Below are 16343 nucleotides of genomic sequence, written 5' to 3'. Positions count from 1 at the left end.
TCCCTCTTTATGTGTGGGAGAATGCAGGGAAAAATCAGGCCCACTGTATTACACTACACTGTTTGATTGGCAGAAAGAGGCTGGCAGATATGGCACTAACAGGACGGACGCAGATGCACACCCTGGCAGTAGAAATGTCCCTCTTTATGTGTGGGAGAATGCAGGGAAAAATCAGGCCCACTATATTACACTACACTGTTTGATTGGCAGAAAGAGGCTGGCAGATATGGCACTAACAGGACGGACGCAGATGCACACACTGGCAGTAGAAATGTCCCACTTTATGTGTGGGATAATGCAGGAAAAAATCAGGCCCACTGTATTACACTACACTGATTGGCAGAAAGAGGCTGGCAGATATGGCACTAACAGGACGGATGCAGATGCACACACTGGCAGTAGAAATGTCCCTCTTTATGTGTGGGAGAATGCAGGGAAAAATGAGGCCCACTGTATTACACTACACTGTTTGGTTGGCAGACAGAGGCTGGCAGATATGGCACTAACAGGACTGATGCAGATGCACACACTCGCAGTAGAAATGTCCCTCTTTATGTGTGGGAGAATGCAGGGAAAAATCAGGCCCACTGTATTACACTACACTGTTTGATTGGCAGAAAGAGGCTGGCAGATATGGCACTAACAGGACGGACGCAGATGCACACACTGGCAGTAGAAATGTCCCTCTTTATGTGTGGGAGAATGCAGGGAAAAATCAGGCCAACTGTATTACACTACACTGTTTGATTGGCAGAAAGAGGCTGGCAGATATGGCACTAACAGGACGGACGCACATGCACACACTGGCAGTAAAAATGTCCCTCTTTATGTGTGGGAGAATACAGGGAAAAATCAGGCCCACTGTATTACACTACACTGTTTGATTGGCAGAAAGAGCCTGGCAGATATGGCACTAACAGGACGGACGCAGATGCACACACTGGCAGTAGAAATGTCCCTCTATATGTGTGGGAGAATGCAGGGAAAAATCAGGCCCACTGTATTACACTACACTGTTTGATTGGCAGAAAGAGCCTGGCAGATATGGCACTAACAGGACGGACGCAGATGCACACACTGGCAGTAGAAATGTCCCTCTATATGTGTGGGAGAATGCAGGGAAAAATCAGGCCCACTGTATTACACTACACTGTTTGATTGGCAGAAAGAGCCTGGCAGATATGGCACTAACAGGACGGACGCAGATGCACACACTGGCAGTAGAAATGTCCCTCTTTATGTGTGGCAGAATGCAGGGAAAAATCAGGCCCACTGTATTACACTACACTGTTTGATTGGCAGAAAGAGGCTGGCAGATATGGCACTAACAGGACGGACGCAGATGCACACACTGGCAGTAGAAATGTCCCTCTTTATGTGTGGGAGAATGCAGGGAAAAATCAGGCCAACTGTATTACACTACACTGTTTGATTGGCAGAAAGAGGCTGGCAGATATGGCACTAACAGGATGGACGCAGATGTACACACTGGCAGTAGAAATGTCCCTCTTTATGTGTGGCAGAATGCAGGGAAAAATCAGGCCCACTGTATTACACTACACTGTTTGATTGGCAGAAAGAGGCTGGCAGATATGGCACTAACAGGACGGACGCAGATGCACACCCTGGCAGTAGAAATGTCCCTCTTTATGTGTGGGAGAATGCAGGGAAAAATCAGGCCCACTGTATTACACTACACTGTTTGATTGGCAGAAAGAGGCTGGCAGATATGGCACTAACAGGACGGATGCAGATGCACACACTGGCAGTAGAAATGTCCCACTTTATGTGTGGGATAATGCAGGGAAAAATCAGGCCCACTGTATTACACTACACTGATTGGCAGAAAGAGGCTGGCAGATATGGCACTAACAGGACGGATGCAGATGCACACACTGGCAGTAGAAATGTCCCACTTTATGTGTGGGAGAATGCAGGGAAATATCAGGCCCACTGTATTACACTACACTGTTTGGTTGACAGAAAGAGGCTGGCAGATATGGCACTAACAGGACGGACGCAGATGCACACACTGGCAGTAGAAATGTCCCTCTTTATGTGTGGGAGAATGCAGGGAAAAATCAGGCCCACTGTATTACACTACACTGTTTGGTTGGCAGAAAGAGGCTGGCAGATATGGACTAACAGGACGGACGCAGATGCACACACTGGCAGTAGAAATGTCCCTCTTTATGTGTGGGAGAATGCAGGGAAAGATCAGGCCCACTGTATTACACTACACTGTTTGGTTGGCAGAAAGAGGCTGGCAGATATGGCACTAACAGGATGGACGCAGATGCACACACTGGCAGTGGAAATGTCCCTCTTTATGTGTGGGAGAATGCAGGGAAAAATCAGGCCCACTGTATTACACTACACTGTTTGATTGGCAGACAGAGGCTGGCAGATATGGCACTAACAGGACTGACGCAGATGCACACACTCGCAGTAGAAATGTCCCTCTTTATGTGTGGGAGAATGCAGGGAAAAATCAGGCCCACTGTATTACACTACACTGTTTGATTGGCAGAAAGAGGCTGGCAGATATGGCACTAACAGGACGGACGCAGATGCACACCCTGGCAGTAGAAATGTCCCTCTTTATGTGTGGGAGAATGCAGGGAAAAATCAGGCCCACTGTATTACACTACACTGTTTGATTGGCAGAAAGAGGCTGGCAGATATGGCACTAACAGGACGGATGCAGATGCACACACTGGCAGTAGAAATGTCCCACTTTATGTGTGGGATAATGCAGGGAAAAATCAGGCCCACTGTATTACACTACACTGATTGGCAGAAAGAGGCTGGCAGATATGGCACTAACAGGACGGATGCAGATGCACACACTGGCAGTAGAAATGTCCCACTTTATGTGTGGGAGAATGCAGGGAAAAATCAGGCCCACTGTATTACACTACACTGTTTGGTTGACAGAAAGAGGCTGGCAGATATGGCACTAACAGGACGGACGCAGATGCACACACTGGCAGTAGAAATGTCCCTCTTTATGTGTGGGAGAATGCAGGGAAAAATCAGGCCCACTGTATTACACTACACTGTTTGGTTGGCAGAAAGAGGCTGGCAGATATGGACTAACAGGACGGACGCAGATGCACACACTGGCAGTAGAAATGTCCCTCTTTATGTGTGGGAGAATGCAGGGAAAGATCAGGCCCACTGTATTACACTACACTGTTTGGTTGGCAGAAAGAGGCTGGCAGATATGGCACTAACAGGATGGACGCAGATGCACACACTGGCAGTGGAAATGTCCCTCTTTATGTGTGGGAGAATGCAGGGAAAAATCAGGCCCACTGTATTACACTACACTGTTTGATTGGCAGACAGAGGCTGGCAGATATGGCACTAACAGGACTGACGCAGATGCACACACTCGCAGTAGAAATGTCCCTCTTTATGTGTGGGAGAATGCAGGGAAAAATCAGGCCCACTGTATTACACTACACTGTTTGATTGGCAGACAGAGGCTGGCAGATATGACACTAACAGGACTGATGCAGATGCACACACTGGCAATAGAAATGTCCCTCTTTTTTTTATATGGGAGACAAGGGATTTAATCAGGCCCACTATATCACAGTATAGTTCCTGTGGCACAAAATGACTGACAGATACCACAGACAGCACTTGCACAGATGCACAGAGTTAGCAAGATTATTCTCCCTTTATTTTATTTTTTTGGGGGGATATGGGAGACAAGTGATTTAATCAGGCCCACTGTTATACAGTAGGTTTTCTGTGGCAGAAAAACAAAGACAGATGCCACACACAGGACTGGCACTGATGCAGATTTGCCAATCTTAATCTCCCACTTTTTTTTTTTTTCTGGGAGAATTGTGAAGAAATCAGGCCCACTGTTACACAGTAGGTTTTCTGTGGCAGAAAATGAAAGACAAATGCCACACACAGGACTGGCACTGATGCAGATTTGCCAATCTTAATCTCCCACTTGTTTTATTTTTTCTGGGAGAATTGTGAAGAAATCAGGCCCACTGTTACACAGTAGGTTTTCTGTGGCAGAAAAACAAAGACAGATGCCACACACAGGACTGGCACTGATGCAGATTTGCAAATCTTAATCTTCCACTTGTTTTATTTTTTCTGGGAGAATTGTGAAGAAATCAGGCCCACTGTTACACAGTAGGTTTTCTGTGGCAGAAAAACAAAGACAGATGCCACACACAGGACCGGCACTGATGCAGATTTGCCAATCTTAATCTCCCACTTGTTTTATTTTTTCTGGGAGAATTGTGAAGAAATCAGGCCCACTGTTACACAGTAGGTTTTCTGTGGCAGAAAAACAAAGACAGATGCCACACACAGGACTGGCACTGATGCAGATTTGCCAATCTTAATCTCCCACTTGTTTTATTTTTTCTGGGAGAATTGTGAAGAAATCAGGCCCACTATTACACAGTAGGTTTTCTGTGGCAGAAAAACAAAGACAGATGCCACACACAGGACTGGCACTGATGCAGATTTGCCAATCTTAATCTCCCACTTGTTTTATTTTTTCTGGGAGAATTGTGAAGAAATCAGGCCCACTGTTACACAGTAGGTTTTCTGTGGCAGAAAAACAAAGACAGATGCCACACACAGGACTGGCACTGATGCAGATTTGCCAATCTTAATCTCCCACTTGTTTTATTTTTTTCTGGGAGAATTGTGAAGAAATCAGGCCCACTGTTACACAGTAGGTTTTCTGTGGCAGAAAAACAAAGACAGATGCCACACACAGGACTGGCACTGATGCAGATTTGCCAATCTTAATCTCCCACTTGTTTTATTTTTTCTGGGAGAATTGTGAAGAAATCAGGCCCACTGTTACACAGTAGGTTTTCTGTGGCAGAAAAACAAAGACAGATGCCACACACAGGACTGGCACTGATGCAGATTTGCCAATCTTAATCTCCCACTTGGTTTATTTTTTCTGGGAGAATTGTGAAGAAATCAGGCCCACTGTTACACAGTAGGTTTTCTGTGGCAGAAAAACAAAGACAGATGCCACACACAGGACTGGCACTGATGCAGATTTGCCAATCTTAATCTCCCACTTGTTTTATTTTTTTCTGGGAGAATTGTGAAGAAATCAGGCCCACTGTTACACAGTAGGTTTTCTGTGGCAGAAAAACAAAGACAGATGCCACACACAGGACTGGCACTGATGCAGATTTGCCAATCTTAATCTCCCACTTGTTTTATTTTTTCTGGGAGAATTGTGAAGAAATCAGGCCCACTGTTACACAGTAGGTTTTCTGTGGCAGAAAAACAAAGACAGATGCCACACACAGGACTGGCACTGATGCAGATTTGCCAATCTTAATCTCCCACTTGTTTTATTTTTTCTGGGAGAATTGTGAAGAAATCAGGCCCCCTTACACAGTAGGTTTTCTGTGGCAGAAAAACAAAGACAGATGCCACACACAGGACTGGCACTAATGCAGATTTGCCTATCTTAATCTCCCACTTGTTATATTGTTTCTGGGAGAATTGTGAAGAAATCAGGCCCACTGTTACACAGTAGGTTTTCTGTGGCAGAAAAACAAAGACAGATGCCACACACAGGACTGGCACTGATGCAGATTTGCCAATCTTAATCTCCCACTTTTTTTTTTCTGGGAGAATTGTGAAGAAATCAGGCACACTGTTACACTGTAGGTTTTCCGTGGCAGAAAAACAAAGACAGATGCCACACACAGGACTGGCACTAATGCAGATTTGCCTATCTTAATCTCCCACTTGTTTTATTTTTTCTGGGAGAATTGTGAAGAAATCAGGCTTACTGTTACACAGTAGGTTTTCTGTGGCAGAACAACAAAGACAGATGCCACACACAGGACTGGCACTGATGCAGATTTGCCAATCTTAATCTCCTACTTGTTTTATTTTTTCTGGGAGAATTGTGAAGAAATCAGGCCCACTGTTACACAGTAGGTTTTCTGTGGCAGAAAAACAAAGACAGATGCCACACACAGGACTGGCACTGATGCAGATTTGCCAATCTTAATCTCCCACTTATTTTATTTTTTCTGGGAGAATTGTGAAGAAATGAGGCCCACTGTTACACAGTAGGTTTTCTGTGGCAGAAAAACAAAGACAGATGCCACACACAGGACTGGCACTGATGCAGATTTGCCAATCTTAATCTCCCACTTATTTTATTTTTTCTGGGAGAATTGTGAAGAAATCAGGCCCACTGTTACACAGTAGGTTTTCTGTGGCAGAAAAACAAAGACAGATGCCACACACAGGACTGGCACTGATGCAGATTTGCCAATCTTAATCTCCCACTTTTTTTTTTCTGGGAGAATTGTGAAGAAATCAGGCCCACTGTTATACAGTAGGTTTTCTGTGGCAGAAAATGAAAGACAGATGCCACAGACAGGACTGGCACTGATGCAGATTTGCCAATTTTAATCTGCCTTTTTTTTTTTCCAGGGAGACTAGTGAATAAATCTGGGCCACTGTATTAGAGTATATTTTCTGTGGCAGAAAGTGGCTTGAAGAGATATAACAAAAAAAAAAAAATAAATTAAAAAAAAGGGACTGTACTACAATTACTATCTCCCTACAGTAATCTCAGAAAAGTATGGCAGGCAGCAATAAAAAGGAGTGCTGCACACAAAAGTCAAAAGTGTGGACAAACAAGATAGCTGTGCAGAAAGGAAGGAGCAACAGGATTTGTGCTTTGAAAAAAGCAGTTGGTTTGTACAGCGGCGTACACACAGCAAAGCAGCGATCAGGGAGCCTAAAGGTACCTTCACACTGAACAACTTTGCAACGATAACGATAGCGATCCGTGACGTTGCAGCGTTCTGGATAGCGATATCGTTGTGTTTGACACGCAGCAGCGATCTGGATCCTGCTGTGATATCGCTGGTCGGAGCTAGAAGTCCAGAACTTTATTTGGTCGTCAGATCGGCGTGTATCGTTGTGTTTGACAGCAAAAGCAACGATGCCAGCAATGTTTTACAATGGTAACCAGGGTAAATATCTGGTTACTAAGCGCAGGGCCGCGCTTAGTAACCCGATATTTACACTGGTTACCATTGTAAAAGTAAAAAAAAAAACAGTACATACTCACCCTCTGATGTCTGTCACGTCTCCCGGCGTTCGCGCTGCTGCTCAGAGCTTCCTGCATCCTGTGTCAGCGCCGGCCGGCCGTAAAGCAAAGCACAGCGGTAACGTCACAGCTCTGCTTTAGGGCCGGTGCTTACACAGTGCAGGGAAGCGGACGCCGGGGGACGCGACAGCAACAGGAATGTAAGTATATGTATAATATGTAACAGGTAGTGCAAAGTGCACAATACATATCATCCCCAAATGGAACCAAGGGTCCATAGCCCACCATTAAGCCATTGTAAATACGCACTTACCCATATTCAGTTGTAAAGGGGAGTAGCTTGCACTTCACCCGGCGGCCCAGGACGCGCGTTTCGCGGTATAGCTTTATCAACAGGGTTCGTATTCTCCTCTATCTCCTGTGTTTATATATATCACACACCGGAAGTGTGGCCGGTAATCAGCGCATGCGCACTGGCGCTCCACACCAGTTATCAATGAGGGCCGTCATTGCAGGGCGCACATAGGGCGGAATCCCGCCGTATGACGTCATGGAATGTGCGTCCTGCGTCTATAGTCACCAGAGGAAACCGGTAAGAAGAACGTCCAGCGCGCACACGCACACACCAGCGGCCATTTGCAAAGAGCCCAATGAGCGCGGCCATATTTGTGAGGACAAAAACAGTGTATAGTGATAATCTCAAATGCGATTACTGTGAAACGACATAAAATTCGGTCTGATACGCACCAACGGCCACTAATAAGGGGCACAGTAGACGTGGCCATATATGTGACAACTCCACAGTGAGTGAAATGAATATATATTAATTGTTAAATACTAACATCATGACATCTAGTATAATGAAATAAAACACCTATAAAGTGAATATACAAATACAGACTACATAAACATACATATATCATATATGCACAGGTAAAATGTAGAAAGAACACACCATTGGTTTACCCTTGCACTGAATACTCATGTTAGGGATGTATTGTGTGGCATGCTTTCTGACCCGGCATACCGTTAGATCTCCCCTCTTGAAACCTCTGTGTCAGTACATACTGACTATTATGTGTACACATTGAACCGTTTTTAGATATACTGTTATTGTGTAGAGGAATGTAAGTATGTAGTGTTTGGGTTTTTTTACATTTACGCTGGTAACCAGGGTAAACATCGGGTTACTAAGCGCAGCCCTGCGCTTAGTAACCCGATGTTTACCCTGGTTACCCGGGGACTTCGGCATTGTTGGTCGCTGGAGAGCTGTCTGTGTGACAGCTCTCCAGCGACCACACAACGACGAAACAGCGACGCTGCAGCGATCGGCATCGTTGTCTATATCGCTGCAGCGTCGCTTAATGTGACGGTACCTTTATAAGCTACAGAGCTGTTGCACATAAATCTAACCTCCACTGTCCCTGCAAAGAAAAGGTGGTGTTGGACAGTGGAAATCACTACAGCACAAGTGGTTTTGGGGTTAATTTACCCTGCCTAACGTAATTCCTGCTTCTGACGAAGCGGCAGCATCCTCTCCCTACGCTCAGATCAGCAGCAGTAAGATAGCGGTCGGCGAGAACGCCCCTTTATAGCCCCTGTGACGCCGCAGAAAGCAAGCCAATCACTGCCTTGCCCTACTCTAAGATGGTGGGGACCAGGACCTATGTCATCTTGCTGCCCACACTCTGCGTGCACCTTCATTGGCTGAGAAATGGCGCTTTAAGCGTCATATGAAACGCGACTTTGGCACGAAGATCGTGTACCGCATGGCCGATCCCACGCTGGGATCGGATTGGGTTTCATGAAACCCGACTTTGCCAAAAGTCGGCGACTTTTGAAAATGACCGATCCGTTTTGCTCAACCCTACTGCCAATCAAATAGAGGGGTGCTGTGAAAAAAACATTCGGGAAAAAACATACCTGGCTGCAGTTGCGCAGCCAAGGTCTCATTCATGTTGCCTGTAGCTAGGGCAGCATTTACAGTGGCCTTGAAAAATATTCATACTATTGGACTTTTCCACGATTCACTTTACAGCCACAAGCTTAAAAAAATATAGCTGAAGCTAAGAACATCTCACGGAGCATTGTTCACTCTATTATCAAAAAATGAAAGGAGTATGGCACATCTGCAAACTTACCAAGACATGGCCGTCCACCTAAAGTGATATCCCAAGCAAGGATAGCACTAATTAAACATCCAAAAGGCCTATTGTCACTCTGGGGAGTTGCAGAGAGCCACAGCTCAGGTTGGGGAATCTTTCCACAGTACAACAATTATTCATACACTACACAAATCTGCCCTTTATGGAAGAGTGGCAAGATGAAAGCCATGTTTTTGGATGCAGTCACATATAATAATGATATATTGGATCATGTGAAGAAGAATGTATTGACTTTCACTTCTTTTTTCATAACAATACATAATTAAACATATAGAAGACACTGCCCTCCTGCTATAATGTAAAACATGGTATCTTCCACGACATGTTGACAGCTGATTGGCCAGCCATTTGACTGTCATGGAAACATGGAGCACGATTATTTAAAGCCCTCCCCTGAAGTTACCCCCACCCCATAGACTCATCATAGTGACACTTTTATTCGAATTTACCTTATTAAAAATTTATTTAAAACCTTGAATCATGACTAGTGTTGAGCGATACCCTCCGATACTTGAAAGTATCGGTATCGGATAGTATCGGCCGATACCCGAAAAGTATCGGATATCGCCGATACTGATACCCGATACCAATACAAGTCAATGGGACACCAAGTATCGGAAGGTATCCTAGATGGTTCCCAGGGTCTGAAGGAGAGGAAACTCTCCTTCAGGCCATGGGATCCATATTAATGTGTAAAATAAAGAATAAAAATAAAAAATATTGATATACTCACCTCTCCGACGGAGCCTGGACCTTACCGATGTAACCGGCAGCCTCCGTTCCTAAGAATGAGTGCGTGAAAGACCTTCGATGACGTCGCGGCTTGTGATTGGTCGCGTGACCGATCATGTAACCGCTCACGCGACCAATCACAAGCCGTGATGTCATCGAAGGTCCTTCAAGCGCTCATTCTTAGGAACGGAGGCTGCCGGTTACATCGGTAAGGTCCAGGGGCCGCCGGAGGGGTGAGTATATCAATATTTTTTATTTTTATTCTTTATTTTACACATTAATATGGATCCCGATACCGATTCCCGATATCACAAAAGTATCGGAACTCGGTATCGGAATTCCGATACCGCAAATATCTGCCGATACCCGATACTTGCGGTATCGGAATGCTCAACACTAATCATGACACCAATAGAAATTGGATTCAGAGGCTCGTTATTATAGTCTGATGCAAATGTATCACCATAAGCTGTGCCACAAAACAAACTGATCTGTTGAAGTATCAGAATGTGTAACTTGGTATTTTTACATTTATTGTACACAATTTGCCATAGCAACATCGATCGCGATTAATTAAGGCCCTTCCCACCATAGACTCATCATAGGGATACACTTTAATTCTAATTAATTTTACTAAAAATGTTGTTAGAAATGTGAAACATAACACCAATAAAAAGTGGTTTGCGAGGGTCTTTATTTTATTCTGAAATAAATATAACAGATCAGCTTGTTTTGTGGCACAGCTTATGATAAAATATCAGAATGTGATATTTGAAATTTTTACATAGGACTGCAGATTTATCTTAACTCATTGATTATCATTGTGCACAAAAGAAATAGTTAACAGGGCTCCTATGAAAAAGTCAGCGGCGCACAACCAGTACAGGTTCAGGTTCCCACCTTTCATCATTGTCTCCTGATTGTGGTCGCAATTCGCGACACTGATACACCTAGACATGTGAGCTGCTTCAGAGAGGAGAGGATCCTGTCTTCAGTGCATCACAGAATAGAAATCACTGCTGACCTTCAAGACAGTGACAGAGAAGCAGGTAACTGACCCACTTCTCTCTAAAGCTGCCCGCAAACTTACGGGTGCATCATTGTAGCGACTGGTGGCTGCTGTGTGTCCTCTGCTGATTTCTGCATAGTCCATGTGCACACACAGCGCTGCGGTGGGCGTTCAGGCAGCACTCTCTGGACAAGCGAGTGATGTCAATCAGAGTCAGGGGAACTGTTCAAAATGCAAATTAAAGAATCATAAAAGTGCACGGAGCTCTTGGCCTGGCCAAGGGTCCAGTCAAGTCCCCTCATTTGCATAAGGAATAAAACAAGTTTCAAAAGTAATTTCAGTAATGAAATACACTGCTCAAAAAAATAAAGGGAACACTAAAATTCCACATCCTAGATATCACTGAATGAAATATTTCAGTTGCAAATCTTTATTCATTACATAGTGGAATGCATTGAGTACAATAAAGCATAAAATGATCAACGTAAATACAAATTAATATCCCTTGTAGGTCTAGATTTGGAATGATACTCAAAAATCAAAGTGGAAAATCAAATTACAGGCTGATCCAACTTCAGGGGAAATGCCTCAAGACAAGGAAATGACGCTCAGTAGTGTGTGTGGCCTCCACGTGCCTGTATCACCTCCCTACCACGCCTGGGCATGCTCCTGATGGGGCAGCAGATGGTCTCCTGAGGGATCTTCTCCTAGACCTGGACTAAAGCATCCGCCAACTCTTGGACAGTCTGTGGTGCAACGTGACGTTGGTGGATGGTGCGAGACATGATGTCCCTGATGTGTTTTATTGGATTCAGGTCTAGGGAATGGGCAGGCCAGTCCATAGCATCAATGCCAATTGCAGGAAATGCTGACACACTTTAGCCACATGATGCCTTGCATTGTTATATTTCAGAAGGAATCCAGGGCTCATTGCTCATGCATATGGTTTCACAATGGGTCTGAGGATTTTGTCAGAGTACCTCTGGCGAGCACATGGAGGGCCCTCCAAAGAAATTCCTCCCCACACCATTATTGACCAACTGCCAAACTGGTCATGCTGGAGGATGTTGCAGGCAGCAGAATGTTCTCCATGGAGTCTCCAGACTCTGTCACGTCTGTCACATGTGTTCAGTGTGAACCTGCTCTCATCCGTGAAGAGCACAGGGAACCAATGTTGAATCTGCCAATCTATATACTCCTTGTATGATTTTTATAGGGACTAAGTCTCTAATATAACTGTTTAATTTTCATTTTGGGGGTGACAAACTACCTATAACAGGTCATGGCCCCCCATTCTTTTGGCTACAATATATGTCAGCAGTACTTGCACGTCCTTGTTTCTGTAATGTGTCTCATTACTCTGCTCTCTGACATTAAATATATATGTGGGCAGCCACCAGACACCATGTTTGTATCCAGTTAATTTGGGTTGCTATATTGAGGCATCATGGGCTCTAGGTTATGCCTCTCTATTGTAAAGAGCATGCCTGTCTTTAAAGGGGTTATTCACTACTGGGCATCTCTTTTTCATAGCAGCCAGTGTGCTTAATTTGAAGAAAAGAGTACACTAGCCCACCGGACTGGCAATGATTTTCTGCTCACAGCGATAGCCCAGTGATCTCATATCATTATTATTATGTCACACGAGTGCTGCAACCCTTCACAGATCCATCAGATGGTGCACTTGTTTGTTGAACTGTGAGCACTGCAACCCATCCACAGCCACCGATTGGCTGCAGCATGACATAAACAGTGTCACCAGATTGGTATAATACGTAGCACACAACACAAAGCAGAGGAGCGGCGCTGCTTTGTGAGTTAAAGGGAACCTGTCAACCCCAAAATCGAAGGTGAGCTAAGCCCACCGGCATCAGGGGCTTATCTACAGTATTCTGTAATGCTCTAGATAAGCCCCCGATGTATCCTGAAAGAGGAGAAAAAGGTTAGATTATACTCACTTGGGCGAGGGGTCCGATTCGATGGGCATCGCGGTCCGGGGCCTCCCATCTTCATAGGATGACGTCCTCTTCTTGTCGTCACGCTGCGGCTCCGACGGACTTTGTCTGCCCTGTTGAGGGCAGAGCAAAGTACTGCAGTGCGCAGGCGCGGGGCCTCTCTGACCTTTCTCGGCGCCTGTGCACTGCAGTACTTTGCTCTGCCCTCAACAGGGCAGACAAAGTACGCCTGTGCCAGAACCGCAGTATGAAGACAAGAAGAGGACCTCATCATAAGAAGATGGGAGGCCCCGGGTGAGTATAATCTAACCTCTTTTTCTCATCTTTCAGGATACATCAGGGGCTTATCTACAGCGTTACAGAACGCTGTAGATAAGCCCCTGATGCCAATGAGCTTAGCTCACCTTCGATTTTGGGGGTGACAGGTTCCCTTTAAGTATGCCTATTGTTATCTAATTGATATAAAGTTGCTTTTGTAAGTGGGCACCTGGGAGGTCTAAAATGTCTACAACGGACAGAGTTACCACAAGCCACTTTTTTTACCAGATCCTTCACACTTTAACCTCTTTACAGGAATCTGGACTTACACAGGAACCCCTGGGCTTTAGCTACGAAGTCTGCTGCTGGCCGGTGATACAGGCTGGCAGGAGTGGTCAGATAACTGGGTCAGAAGTAGGAGGGCCGAGAAGGCGCAAAATCAGAAGACGCAAGAGTAGTCAGTATATGTGCCGAGGTCAAAACCGGAAACAAATAAACAAGACAGGAGCTGAGCACACAGGAATGAACCAGAGAAGATTAAGCCTATATCTGATATCTGACAGCTCCCAGTATCACCAGTTCTACCCGCAGAATAAATATGGGCGACTCCTGGTGAGAGAAGCAGACTTCACAGGAGAAGATCCTGCTGGAGATGTGACAATTAACCCTTTCCCTACATGCACTGTGATCGTGCAGACTCGTATTAAACGCCGCTGCGATCAAATCCATGTGTCAGCTCTACATAAGAGCTGGCGTCAGCTATATATAAGAGCCGACACTCTACATCAACGCCCACAATCTGTGCTAAAGATGCGTTCACGTTGTGCCAATGGTTTCCATGGTGATCCTGGGCCGAAAGGTGGCCGCAGAGTCACCCGGGGACGTTAGCTTGTGTGCTCATGCTCAGAGCAAAAGCTGACATGCCTCCTCCCTGCATGTCTGACACTGATATAATGCTCTGCAATGCAGAAACATTGTACAGTACTAGATCAGGGATCTGTCAGTTTGAAATTGATGTACCAGGGGCGTGGCCTAGGACAGCAATGGTGTAGGGTGTGCTGTGCCTGAGCTCCTGAGGGACATCCCTTAAATCTACATACATCGTAGCTACAAGAATATTCTTTTACAAAATAACCGTTGGATTCGCTCCCAGAGCCTCATTTGGGTCATCTGGAGCCAAAAATCTTTTTCCTAAACCTTATATTAGACTGGAAAATCATTGTATGAGGTGAGGCCTGCAGCTCCTCTTGGTGGCAGTTTTTTCCCGCCCTTATCCCCTGCACTTCCCCTGGAACTCAAGTGCCCTGCCTGGAGACACTGGGGTTTTGCTGCTTCATGTCCCTGCCCGCTTTTGCCTGCTTTTGCTGCGGACCGAGACCTGCCTGGCTGACGGGCGAGGAGGAGAGGCGGGAGCCGACCGTGACTATTTACGGAGGCTCCACAGCAGTGTGCAGTGCTGCTCGACATCAGCGCCGGACCAGACGGAGAGCCGCCCCAGCAGAGGAAGGAGACGCTGAGGATCAGCAGCCCCGTGAGACCTTCCTCACATCGACAGGAGAAGAGGACCCAGAGCGACGACCCGGTGAGGAGACACATCATCGGAGGTCCCTGGCGCTACATACGGAGAGAAGGAGCATCGGTCTCCTCAGGTAACTGAGGCGGGCTACACGCTCCCTGAGATCCGCGCGCCAACAGCTCCGGAACAGTGGTGTGCATCGGGTCTGCAGCTGAGGTGAGATGGTGGTCAGCGGTCCCCCTGCAGAGGCTTGGAGAGCAAGAGGGAGGCTTCCCTGAAGAAGCGGTCACTCCAGAGAGATCTGAAGTCGGGGAGAAGAGCTCCGGTGTCCCCCCCATAGACAAGGCAAGTTCCTCCTCGGGTCGCGATATCCACAGACCGGTGGCTTGAAGGTGAACCTGGTACACGACAGGGAGGCATCCCTGAAGATATAGATCCTAACAATTTACTCCCAGTTTATTGCTTTCTAGCTCTGGCAGGATCAATACCAGGTTGGAATCTCTGGCAGGATCGATACCAGGTGGGGTTTTCTACTGCTGCAATTATAAACTATGACACAATCTACTTTTACTATTCTAGCCGCTCTGTACTTATAAAACTCCACATTATCGTTATATGATCATAAGCTGGGAATATTAACTCTGGATACTAGTGGGTGCTTTGGGCATTCATAAGCACTATTACGCATTTATAACTGGATGCTAAATTTGTCTGGGAAGGTTTGTTTAAATATATCAATTATTAGTTATCCATTAAGTGTTATCTCAGCATGCTCTAAAATTTCATAAGAAATATTGCTTAACTTTTGAGGGGCAAACCACTTCAATCTAATTGAATGTTATATTGGCATGCTCTATACCCCAAAAAATAACTACTCAGTTTCAATTTGAATTGGATATAGTATACCTCCTCAGTTTGGGGGATTGTACCATAAGAGATCTGGGACAACAGTCTGTGGAGAAATCTGTTGTCTCTTTGTTCATCTTTACCAATACCTCTCTATACTAGACTTGAAGTCATTCAATATGAGTACAAAAACCAACAAGACAACAAAGACCAGCATGGCCTATACCCAGAAAACTTCTGGGAACCGTAAGAATCTAAAAAGAGACTCAATTTACACTATAAGTACTAGAAAAATCACGTTCACCTCATCGCGGTGACACAGGCCAATCTCCAATTCATACAGCCAAACATAATAAAAAGATAATTAGAGACAATAAAGACATTAACCCCTCAAAATATTTATCCAAATTTATTGGAAAAATGGAATCAACCCCTTTAAATACTGATAAATTTGGGAAACATCACGATACAGCAGTGATTGAATCAGACGATTCATCCTCCTTCTATTGCTCTCCTATTCCTGGGCCTGAAGCATCACTCCCCAGAAAGGTTACAGATCAAGAATACTTTAACAAATCTGACATGGAGGGATACGTGTCTAACTTAGCAGATAAAATTCATAATAGCTTACTAGACACCTTTGACATGATTGGCCAAAAGTTGGAAAACCATGACAAGAGAATTGGGCTTATAGAAGAGAAATCCATATCTAATGCTAGAGAAAATAAAGAGATTAGGTCTGAACTCCAAGCCTTAAAAAGAAAAATGGCGGACA

Source organism: Ranitomeya variabilis, chromosome 7 (assembly GCF_051348905.1).
Source record: "Ranitomeya variabilis isolate aRanVar5 chromosome 7, aRanVar5.hap1, whole genome shotgun sequence".
Lineage (NCBI taxonomy): Eukaryota > Metazoa > Chordata > Amphibia > Anura > Dendrobatidae > Ranitomeya > Ranitomeya variabilis.
Note: the sequence above shows the minus strand (reverse complement) of the source record.